The sequence below is a fragment of the Mastacembelus armatus genome, chromosome 4 (assembly GCF_900324485.2).
Source record: "Mastacembelus armatus chromosome 4, fMasArm1.2, whole genome shotgun sequence".
Lineage (NCBI taxonomy): Eukaryota > Metazoa > Chordata > Actinopteri > Synbranchiformes > Mastacembelidae > Mastacembelus > Mastacembelus armatus.
Genome location: NC_046636.1, coordinates 6,265,960 through 6,278,809, shown reverse-complemented (window position 1 = coordinate 6,278,809; position 12,850 = coordinate 6,265,960). Strand labels below are relative to the sequence as shown.

The 12,850-nt window shown below is 39.5% G+C and overlaps 1 protein-coding gene across 1 annotated transcript in view; it reads right to left on the bottom strand.

Moving 5' to 3' along the window:
• The window catches only part of lepr (leptin receptor), a 33,877-nt gene extending 26,059 nt beyond the window's left edge, over positions 1-7,818 (bottom strand). The window contains exon 1 of the mRNA XM_026323602.1: positions 7,801-7,818. The gene's annotated coding sequence lies outside the window, so the exon portion shown is untranslated. The remainder of the gene's footprint in view (positions 1-7,800) is intronic.
• Between the last annotated feature and the right edge of the window lie 5,032 nt (positions 7,819-12,850).

Sequence of the window (12,850 nt, the reverse complement as noted above, 5' to 3'; positions counted from 1 at the left end):
TCCAGCTGCACCCTATAGTGTAATACAGTAACAGCTGGGGAAGCCATTTCTGAATAATTAATTTGATTCTGCGTGCTTCAGGACAAAAAATGTTCACAAGGGAGATTACGTGCCAGATGGAAGATGTCATACTTGCAAACTGGTTAGGATGATGTCACTGAAGAGAATGGTGTCATCTTTTTGTTTTAAATTCATACGCAGCATAACTCCCCTGCCAGCACCTTGTCTCACATATAGATTAAATTTCCTTGATCATGGAAGAACGCAGTGTGATCTGATTTTATAAAATAAGATGGGAATTTCAAATGTTCCTATCACTTGAATGCTTTTCTGTGAAATGATGTAAAATACGTATGTAAAAACTGTCAAAAAGATGAAACACTCCAGTTCACTTAAATTCACTACCTCCGGTACATGTAACATTAGAAGTACAATAGCCACTGGAATAAACCAGTACAAAAAAAATAATAATTTCTCTCATTAACACCAAGGAGAAATCATTGCTCGCTGCTAATATGCAAGGCCACTGGCCTGCTGAGGTCTGAAAACTCAAAGTAGGTCATCCTGCTGGAGCTCATTTATTCTCTGAGATGGCTGCAGCAGAGCCCAGTGAGAGAAAGAGGCCAAAGTTCTGTGTGCAGAGCAAGTGAAAAAACATTGAGCTGGGTATACACTTGCTATTCTCTTCAGGTTCTCTATGTGAATGTTTACAGTAGACTTGTAGAGTTTTCTAATACATAAAATGGAGCGTGTGTTTGAGTTCTTGTACAGTATGAGAGTCAGAGTTTATCAGGTTTTATGCCAGAATGCCATGACAAGACCATTTAGTGACATGAACACGCTTTTCCTCTGAATTTTAGTCACATGAGCAGCCCAACACTGGCACAAAGTCCTGCTCTGATTTAAAACATCCATTTTTCTCCTTCTTTCCTGTTCATGGCTTCTGTATTTGAATGATCAATCTAATTGCATCTATGAAATTGACATGCTTTTGTCCACTGGCATGATACACAGACTCACACAACAGCCACACTGGGAGAAGAGTGAGTCCCACAAAGCCTTCTTTACTCACCCCTGTGTACAAGACTCATCTCAGTGCAAATGCATGTTGTTGGTTATGAATTAAAGTTTATCACTGAGTAAGCAGTGGTTGTGTGTGCTGACAAAGTTTGAGGCTGATGGCTTTTCCAGAGCTTTGCTGTATCACATGTCTCCCAGAAAACTGTGCATGGTGAAATACAAGCTGGCCCTGCATTTGTCATGACTTCTGGTTAATGCAGCCAGTGTCGACAAAATAAAACAGACCCATAGGTTGCCATAAGTCAGCGAACAACACCTGCTGACGTCTGCCATTCCAATAACTGACACAAGGTCATTTGGTGTAATAAGCCTGAAGTGGACACAGTTCCACCTACAGGCCAAGTGACCAGGTTAGAGAGAGGAAACATGATTGGAGCTCGGGTGACAATGTAAAAGCAATAAACCTGTACCCTCAAAACATAGTGTTTTTTTTTCCTGGACTCATCAACAGAAAGTTGTCAGGAAAAACTCACTGCACTTTTCAAAAAAATAGTTTCACTTCCCTCCTGTAAAAACCACAAGTTTTAATTTTTACATTTTGGTTGCTGTATGGATCAAACAAATAAATATTTGCTTCAGAAGTGCTAGAAAGAGGATTTTGTTTCCTCTAAGCAGGATCAGGTTAGCTGTTTACCCTGCTTAAAAACTATATGCTAAGCTAAATTGTCTCAGTTTGGACTATTAGATAAAGATTCTATATTATATATATTTATATTATATATAAAGATTATTTTACCTTAGATTAATCAAAAGCTCAGAGGTTATCCAGAGGCCCAACACATAAACTTGATTTTGTATTCAAGACAGAAAATAAGCGTTATCTCAATCACTTCTGTGTTATCAGAGTTCACTCTTTCCCTCACAAACAACAAAGTTTCCATAATTGTCATGGCAATTACTTTATCTGGAAGACCCCAGGAGAATTCTGAGGACCAAGCTCTAATTGCCCATTACTGTGTGGGCCATAGCCAAAATGTAGCTGCCATTATAAGAACTAAACAGTAGCATCTTTACCACTGGCTTTAATATTCAGTGATGGCAGCTTTAGGCAAAAAATATGCAGTTACACATATGCAGCTGACATTAGGGACTGGTGTTAGGTTAATATTCTGTTTATGAAAACATAAAATCTGAAAATTGATACCTAAATAGAAAACCTTCACCCACAGGAGAAAATCCATCCATCCATAATCTATACCCATTTATTCCTTAATCAGGGTCACAGGGATCTGCTGGAGCCTATCCCAGCTCTCGTTGGGTAAAAGGCAGGGGTACAGCCTGGACAGGTCACCAGTCCATCACAGGGCCACATAGAGACAGACAACCATACACTCACATTCATTCCTATGGGCAATTTAGAGTCACCAATCAACTGGAGTACCTGGAGAAAACCATGCAGGCACAAGGAGAACAAGGAGAGAATATGTTTGCATAATAGACAGCTGTCAACAGGCAAATGTGTTTACTTGGCCTCAACCCAAACTACCACGTCTTTCCACTGCACTGTTGCAGTGTCAAATCTGTCTGTTTCGTGGTGGGAGTACTTCTGTGCAGTTCCAAAACGTTTTCTCTTATTTTCACGAGACGACACAGTATTTTTCCACTGTTCAGTGTCTATTGAATTAACAGAGAAGCTCTTCTATTTCAGAGCTGCACATGAGACGCAGCAGCTGCCCAACAATCAGGTCCTGTGAAAGAGGAGACGGAGAAAATGTCAAAGAAAAGAAGCAATGGGGAAAAAGAGAGGAGTGAGTCAAGCAACCAAGTTGGCCAAGGTGGCGTGTGCACCAACCAACATGTTAATTATGTCCTAATTTTACTGATATTTAAAAGTGTTTTTACTGTGTTTGTGGACTATTGATTAGACAAAACAAGCAATATAAAGATATCACAGCCCTACTTTGCTTTTTTCTTTAATTTGTCCTTCTCTTCTCAGGTTCTCTCTTCTGCAGGTTTGCCTGTATGTCACAACACAGTTGGAGCAACAGCAACCCTCTCAGGTCTCACAGGAGTTAAGTCAGCTGGAGCTAATAGATTTAATGGGTCTTGTCAGGGCCAATACTTATCAGCTAGCACAAACACCTGGAAAACACAAAGAGCTGCATTGTTGGTGTTTGTGGGTGCACGGTATATGAACAACACAACAATGCCAGATGTAAGTGGATAACATCTGGTGGTGACACCAGCAACTCTTTGCATCAGAGGCCAAAGCAAAAAGCAAAAAGCCAAAGGGATGAGATGAGCATTTCTTATTCATTTTGTGGCCCTTTCCACTTTTCTTTCTGTGTCCCGCTCTGTGTCATTCACACATGGTTGCATAAACACACACCAGCACACAGTGTGCAGCAGTGTGTGCATAGTGATGTGATGAAATGACAGCACTGTATTAAGCATGTGCTTGTTCTCTGCACTGCCATAACCACATCAGCATAACCTGATGGAGTCACTCATAAAACCACAGCCTCTCCTTTGGATTCAATATACACCTTATTTCTGCAAACACACACACACACACACACACACACACACACACACACACACACACACACACACACACACACACATTTAACTGTTTTGTCACTTATTCCAAACCAAGTCGACTGTGCTCATGCTCACACAGCTGTCCTCTCACTTTCCTTTCTCTTTTGAGAGACCAGTAAGATTATAAGGTATTACTTTATTACTCCTCTTTCCATCTTCCCAGGAAACAAATATGGAAAGAATTAGAGAGAAAGACTGAAAGAGAGAAAGTGCTGAGGTGTCCCAATGCCAAGCTTGCGTGTCATCAGATTATATTATCTAAAACCTAGTGAGCCATCCCCTTCCACCCTGAGAGAGTCGAGTAGGAGGCTTGTCATTTGGTGACTGATCAAGTACAGAGCCACTTGTACTGCTGCCACATACTTCTATAAATCCAATTATGATTTTTGAAGAAAAATCATAATTTTAACAAACTGTTCTTTCTTTTTGCTTTTGATAAACCATTCTGCATCCAGAGAAGGGATTTATTAAGCTTGCGTTATTTTCAAAAATAACACAAGTTGTATTCAAGTTGTCATTCAATTGTCAGATCTAGTAATAATATCACACAGCATGGCCTCATACACTCACTAAAAACACAAAGGGTGAATCTTCTGATTCACTCAAGAGGCCGCACAAGATTTTCCTCCAGCAGTTCGACATGCTTCAGACAAACTAGTTTGCACAAAGTGTCGTCTCAACACGTCTGAAGGCAAAACCTTTTGAAGGTGGGGTTAAAAGCATGACACCACAAAGATGGAGTAGACCAGATAACTGTTAAAATAAAAGCACATTCTGTCCCTCGTTAAAGGCATTTGAGGCTTTTAGGATACACATGAAATGTGGCAGAACCTTTCAAAATCAAATGCAGTGACCTAGAGTATATAGAGGAATCACTGCAGATGTTTACAGCAAAATCTGAAATTCCACAAGCACTTCATTTGAAGCATACTGCTTCCTTTTGTGAATATACTGATGGAAAGTGTATCTACTAAGAAGCACATCACCAACAATTCATCCCTGGCTGACCTGTCAGATGTGAGAACATGCTATTTCACATAGTGTAAACATAACTAAACTTGACACCCTTCATTGGGGTAACTATAATGTCACTGAGATCACTTTAAAAGCAGTAGGCAGAGTAACCATGCACAGTTATGTCAAAAGAGATATTGCTAGGATGTTGTAGCCATGGCGTTTTTGACACATTTTGGCACAGTTCATACAGGTAGTCGTTAATTCTCATCCTGTCTTTGCCATATGCACCAACTCTCCTGTCAGTTCAAACCCTGCCCTTCCTGTCTGCCCTGCGGTAACCCCAATCTATCCCACCCTTCCAGTTATCTGATACCTCATCCATCCATCTGTTCACCTGTACCTCATTCCCTCATTAGCCAATAAATCAATTGGCAGCCTTCCAAACGTTGCACTAGTCTAAATCTAGTCCCACTGTATATGGCAGAATCTCTGTCTCCAAACACCAATTGAACAATAAATGGTGTGTTTCTGAGATGACTTGCTGTGTTTCCAAACCACTGGGAGTCTCACATCTCTATGTAATGTCCACAACTCTCCAACCACCCACTTGTGTCTGTGCATAATATGATGTTTTTATTCAGCACTCACTCATCCCAAATCAGTCTGCATCAGTGAAGTAGTCAGCAATAACAACCAGTCAGCTCTCTCTTTGAGTCATATGCCATTTACTACCTTAATGTATCAAGCATCTTTTCAACAATGGAGAAAGCATCAGTTTGGCATTCAGTGGCCATTCAGTAGAGACATTCAAAAACATATGATTTTCTAAATGAAAACTCTGAGGTCATGACGCCTGGCAAGGAAGAATCATTTATAGTGAAGCAAAGCTCACCATTCGTTCTTTCTGAATCAAACAGCCATAGAATCAGAGATATTGCTTTGTTTATTTTGCAGATGTTTTCTGAGAAAACATGGTTTGTTAACATGGTTTGAGTTATTTGCTGCCTGAAGCCATAAATTCTAGACATTTTTGTTAAAAAGTCAGTTTTATAAATGGAAAAACCTTAATAGTTATTAAAATACTGAAAAGTTGGATTTAAAGTTGATCAAGGTGTATGTGTATGTAAATGCCTTGTTTATTCAGCCTTGTTTTTTTTTTTTTTCAACCGTCATTTTCTCCCTTGTTAATGCAGCCTGATTTCCAGTGAGCTACACAGATCAGTCAGTCAGAAGCCTGGGTGTATGCTTGTGGGTGCAAATGCACGTGCACATGGGTATTTATGTGTGTTTACATGTTCCATATTGGAGAAAACAACCTTAATAGGACATGAGGTGAATTAGTCTGAGAGGAGCAATGTGAGAGTGCATGTGTACGAAAGATAAAGACAGAATAAAGAGGACAGTGATAATGACAGAAAATGGAAAATGTGGACAGGAGGTAATGCACCAAATGAACCAAGTGGAGAATTTTTACATGGCATCAAGTCTTCCAAGAATATTTGCACTGGTGTACAGCTAAAAACATTAATGTCACAAACTATTAACGCAGGTTTGTGGATGGTGTGGAGTCGTGCTGGTGATTCACAGAGTGAAGACAGGCTCAAAGACACAGAGTGGGCTGGAATCTGCATTTTTCACAAAACACCCATACACAGATTTCTATAGAAAATAAGCAGGTATAGAAACACACTTAACACCCCACACTCATAAGTTTTATTATCTAAATATAAAATGTATTTTTCCTAATGAAATGTCATCTGGTCACCAGTCCATCACAGGGCCACATAGAGACACACAACCTCACAGACTCACACTCACTCCTATGGACAATTTAGAGTCACCAATCAACCTGACATACATGTTTTTGGACTGTGGGAGGAAACCAGAGTACCTGGTAATGTTCAGTTGAATGTTAACACCTAGCCTGGCTCTGTCCTATTACCTAAACAAGATATAATGTGTTAATTAACAAGCTCTGGGGTTGCTGGTAAGCAGATGTTCCCACTTTTTGGACAGCTAGCTGTGCTGTTTTGCTCATCTTCACAGTCTTTATGCTAAGCTCTGTTGACAACAATGATATATTTATCATAGAGATAAGAAAATCAAACCCATCTTCTGTAACTGTGCATAACTGAGCTAGTTTCTAACAGCAATAAAATGCAGCCCTGTATGATGTAAACATGAGGATGAACTATCATAGCACAGGGTTAGAAATTTTAATTTACTTAAAGTCCAACTGAGCAAACAGTGCAGCACTGAATCCCCCCATCTCCATGGAGATCTCTGTGACCATAAGCTCACCTTTGGCTCTCGTAGTTTAAATAAACCAAATGGCCAAACAGGAAGCTAAATGGCCCCTGAAAAACAACCATGGCTGTTAGTGCTGACATAGATTGAAAAACAGGAGTCTCAAGCTCTGAGAACATAGTACCACGCTAGGGATCGAAGCTAGTCTGGTCAGCTTTTGCCCGAGGCTCAGCTAAAATGCGTCTGCGGCCAATGCACATCTCAGATGACTTGTGAAGCCCCAGACACCAGCATGATCATGATGGCTGTTTTCAGAATTGTAGAAAAACTGGCCTCCAATAGCTTCATGCACAAAACTGAAATGTGTTAGAGCCAAACTTACTCTAAGAAAAAGTGCAGCAGTCCTATAGAGGTGGTGATGAGGCTGCTGATTTTGGAAAATATATTATTTTTGATATCAAGGATTAGCGAGAGAGGTAAGTTTCAATACAAACCACATAAACTGAGGTTTTAGAAGATTTTATGTTGGTAGACTGATATGATGCCCATGAAAATATAGAAGCAGAGACATTTTGTAAGAAAATATGGGTGATTATTAATCAGGGACGAGCAAAAAGAAAGTGAAATAAATATACTGAGGGAGTGATAACTGCTGTTTCAACCTGACAGAGGTTTCTTGTACAAACAGACAACAACACTATATAACTCCAGTGACTCAGGATTAAAACAGTAAACAAGCTGACAATGTTTTAACTGTCTATTAAGGTGTGAGTCAGTGTGGGCAGCTTGTGTAGGGCAGTGGTTCCCAACCCCTCTCCTCAAGGAACACTGTCCTGCTTGTTCTCCAGCTATCCCTGCCCTGTGGCTGAACACACCTGATCCAGGTAAGATAGAGCAGGGATAGTTGGAAAACAAATCTCACAGTTTTTGTTCCATGTCTTTTGAAATGTTAGAATGTTGAGAAAAATTACTTACCAGCTGTCCCTCACTGACAGATCTCCATGAGAATGAGACAGAAAATGAAAGTTGCAGCTGATATCTCTTTGTAGTAGCAGACATGACATTTTGAAGGCCCACAGACAAACTGACAGCTATATGTGGAGCAGTGTGTCTCTAGGCATGAGGTGTTATTTCTGACCTTCAGTGTAAGAATACACACCAATCACTCCCAACACCACACACAGAACAGTCTGTGCATGCATGTGCACTAATCTGTGTACAGTGTGTGCAGGTGTGTGTGCACTGCAAGTGTACATAACATGGGGATTAGTGTTTTCTGGATAAAGCCCATCTCTATTTTTGTGTGCATGTGCAAAGACTGGTGGTGTATATTTGTTGCGGTGCCTTAGAGAAAACAGGGGCTTAGCTTACCTTCTGTGTGTGACAGCCTCCTATTTCCCCCTCATAGTTGAGATACAGAGGGGTTTTCTGTGTGCCTGTGTGTGTCTGTGTGTGTGTCAGCACAATGTGTGAGGAATTATATTTGATCCAATGACGCACTCTAGCCAACAACGGCCTTTAGGTTACAATGCTTTGCCATTTACAGCAGCCCCTTCCTTGACCCACACTGATCCCGACTAGGGCCAACAATTGCTGGAATACAACCCCATTTTATCAGTAAGATGGGGAAGAGTCTCCATAACAGGATATGATGCCGTTCCAAATACAAATGATCCCTGCATGAAATGTTCACTGCACTCAAGAGTCCAACACAATATTTTTATGATATGCATTTTAGTATAACTGTAACTGTAACTGTAACTGTTTTGGTCCCCTCTTACTCTCCTAATCATACCATTTCCAGAAACAACAGGGAGCAGCAGAAAAGCTCTAAAAACCCACTGTAGACGCTCTGCTAACCAGAGACTGAACCTTAATTCACAGGTGGCCATAAATGTGACTGAAAAATAATATTTTCCAGCAGGACAGTAAATAGTCAATTATTCATCATAACAGCTTTGTAAGATTATTTGCATGTTAGAATGGGTAAAGGAAGTGATGAATCAAAGCTCAAGACTAAACTTGCATCTTCCCACACAGAGTTAAAGACCCTAAAGAAGAAATAGCAAATTATAGTAACAAGCCCCAACAACAGCTATTCTATTTTAAAAACAGCCTTTAAATGCCTGTAAAAGTTATTATTAAAATTCTATTGTTGCTGTTTTCCATCACAGCTGCAGCTACATTAAAGCCATGCTCGTGAAGTGTCTGGCTGAAGTGGACGTTACTATTTTTAACCTACCAGTAAGATAACAAAACGTTGCTGACCACAGCAGCGTCACAAAGTTGACCTCCATGACACCTGAATGTTTAAAAACCAAACAGTCCTAAACCTTGACCACTGCAGTATTTTGATTACTTTCTAAAAGCAAGTATAATCTCTATTTATATAAAAACTATAAAGCAACTGCAGATTTGAATATATATTTATCTATTTCATTCAAAATGAAACGTTATATCATTGGTGCTTTTTGAAGCAGTTTAGATAAAGTTCTTGTGCAGCTCAGAAAATCAGGCTTCTGTTGTCATAAATGACGATCAGTATCTTGCAAAAGAAGAGGAAATGCCAACAATACTGAAAGAAAATTCCAGTAAGAAATTTGCACACCCACATGCAATATCTCAGCGTCTTGTAATGCCAAATACACATTCCAGTTAATTCACACACACACGCACACACACACACACCACAATAGCAGTATCTTTAATCCTTATTGCGTCACATAGAGCTTGTAGTGAAATGCTCCCTACTATCATGTCAATACATGCAGTGGAGAGAGTTGAGCTAATAGTTTATGATTGGGAAATCCAAGTACTCTACTGTATCTGACATGTAGATAAATGGATGGGTGAGAAGTAGCACATGGGTGATTAAACACAATGAAAGGAGTAGTAATAAAACTACTCTCTACACAAACAATCATCTTTTCAGAGATATAAAATTCAAGCCTTTTTATGATGAGCTATGAAAATTCAAACCAGCTCCCTAAAATGATTGTTTCAGTGATCCTCAACCATCCTCAGCATCTCTACCCAAATCATTAGGTTCTTTTCAGTCACTCCACACTTCACCACCTCACATTATTAGAAACCCATAACAACAAACATCCATCCATCCATCCATTATCTAAACCTGCTTATTCATATTTAGGGACACAGGGATCTGCTGGAGCCTATCCCAGTTCTCTTTGGGTGAAAGGCAGCGGTACACCCTGGACAGGTCGCCAGCCCATCACAAGACTAACAAGAAACATGAGAATAAAAAATAAATGCACCTTGACTGACTTTCAGTCTGTTAGAGCTGCATTTTAATCAGTGCTGTGTGATTGTTGGTACTGGAGAGAGTTCAGGTCATGGACAAAATCTAACAAGAGAAAGAAAACCATGACCAAACAAACATGTTATGGACTCAACTTGCCTGTCTCATGATGACAATTATGTTTAGAGCGTTAACCAAAAGTAATGGATTTCAAATTTGATTCTATTATATATTATTGTTGCAGTATGTGTATTATTTTGACCTTTAGCTCTAGGTCCTTCATTATCTACCAAAGTGCCTTTTATTTGGTCAGCCAGTCCAACACTATGAGTCACTCTGAAAAACCTCAGCTACTAATGGGCATAAGAATTTGATACATCCAAGGTGCCCAGACGGTAAATCCTAATGACACTGATGACTTAACATCTAGCACCTCCAGCAGGTTAAAGTTTTAACTTATGCAATGAAATATCTGTGCTGGATAGATTTGCACAGAATTTTAGCACTTATCAGCAAATGTTAGTGTGCTCTAACCCACTAAACTGGTGATGGTGAATTAGACAAACATGATGCCTGCTACCTGTCCAGGGTGTACCCCTGCCTTCTGCCCAAAAGAGAGCTGGGATAGGCTCCAGCAGATCCCCGTGACTGGATCTGCTCTTAAGGAATAAGAGGGTATAGAAAATGGATGGATGGATGGATGGTGCCTGCTAAATGGCAACATGCACTGCCATTATGAGCATGTCACCATTTAGCTCAAAATACCATTGTCCCTAAGCCGAGCTTCACAAAGCTTCATACTTGTAATCAAAAAGACAGTTCAGCTTATAAACCTCTATGTTTGCTGGTCAGGTAGGACTGTTTCTATTATTTTGTCCAGTTCATTTACATCAATAAGTGTAGACAAAAAGCGTAAAGAAGATTATGGAAATGCCTGTCAGTCTAAAAGTGACCAACTGACAGGAAGGTATTGGGGATTATTGCATTACACCACATTATAATATGCTGTCAAAAATTAATCCATTACTGCCGATGTGGATGTTGTGTATCACAGACCAGGCCATGTGTTTTTATGTTCCTAATGAGTTCCCAGAGTGGAGGAGTAGCATCTCTAGAGACATTTCCTAGCCAATTCACTGACTTGTAGATAACAAGTGTGTACATAGTGTGCTGGTAAATTCTAAATTCTAAATTTAGCTTTTTATATATTTATCTATTTATTAATTATATTTATGTTGGCGTCAGCATGCACTGTTTTCCTGTCATATCTGGTTTCAGAGGAAAACAGTTTTACAGTCACAGGAGGTTCCAGCTCAAGGTCTTTAATCAGGTCACCACTGGAGCCCTTGGTGTTTTTGAGGGAAAACTGACAATAATGCTTGAGGGATTATTTATTCAGTTTCCACCTTCACAGCTCCCCAGGTCAAAGGTCTCGATGAATTGAATCAGTGTTCCTTTGGTTAAATAACATCTGTCATTTTGTAAAAGTGAAGAGAACCCTTTCCAAGTCAACCTTGAATTTATGGAAATCATGGTTCAAACGGCCTCTTCAAGAACACATCAGTCTTAAGCTGGGTGGTAAATCAGACTTCATCTTATAAGTCTGAAAATTACATTTAATTAAGGGAGTCAATGTGAGGAGAAAGTTTGTATTTTTATTGTTCTGTTCTCTTGTTGTTACATGGTCATTTATTTGCACAATGATATTAACTGCTGTTTGTTTTTCTATTATCATTTGTCTGTCCACTCATAGAGCTGATTGTCCAGAGGGCAACTTTTCAAAATTATTCAGAACTGCTACAGATTCAACTCATAGGCGAGCCAGTACATCCTATCTAAATGTAACATACTGAAGCAAATCCTTTAATTACATTTACCAGAACAAATAATGGTTTTCCATGTCATTTTCTTATATATTAACAGTTACTAGCAGCAATAACCTCAACTCTCTGTGGTAAAACCCATGATCCCTGACATATGCAGTGTGATTCCCCAGTTGTCAAGATGTATATTTAAAACTCTGGATGTGTGTAGCAGCTTGACAGCTAGATGAGACTTGTGTCTAATGATCTTGAAAAATAAAATATCAGCCTGTAATAATGTTCTTCATCCATCAGAGCCTAATTTTTCTCAGGAAGTGCGTCAGAAGTGTCAGCAGAGCCAGTTAGAGGAGGGAAAAACTGAAGAGTGCAGCAGTAGCCATATTTTACAGTGAATCACTGATTGAGGGGGTATTTTCAATTACCCTAAATTTCCTTTTGGACAGTCAAACACTGACACTGCAGTTCTGTTTTCCTGGATCTGTGCCCCGAGGGAAAACTTATCAACCCTAACTGATCACACATGAGCAGAATTTACGATAAAGCATGAATAGTCAACACAAGCATTGTAATGCAGCCTATTGTTGTAGTTTATGTTCAGTGCAGAAATTCTGCACCACCACAAGTGAAAAGTGATTTATACTGACTTTAAAAAAAGACAACATTTACAAATCGAAAGGAAATGTGTTTCTACTTATGGCTGACATGTATACCTGTTTAGTAACAGGAAAGCTAAGGACAGCATTTTTTCCCTGATTATCCTGGAAGCACAGCTCGAGGTTGATTGTCATTATGTACATTCACTCAACCACTGTAAACTTTTGAGGTCTTTGTATTTGACCATTTTTACTGTGTTGGATGCACATGCAATATGCTGAAACTCATTATACACAATTTGTAGAGATAGTTACTGTTCTACTATTCTTGCTAAAAATTTGCACATTAA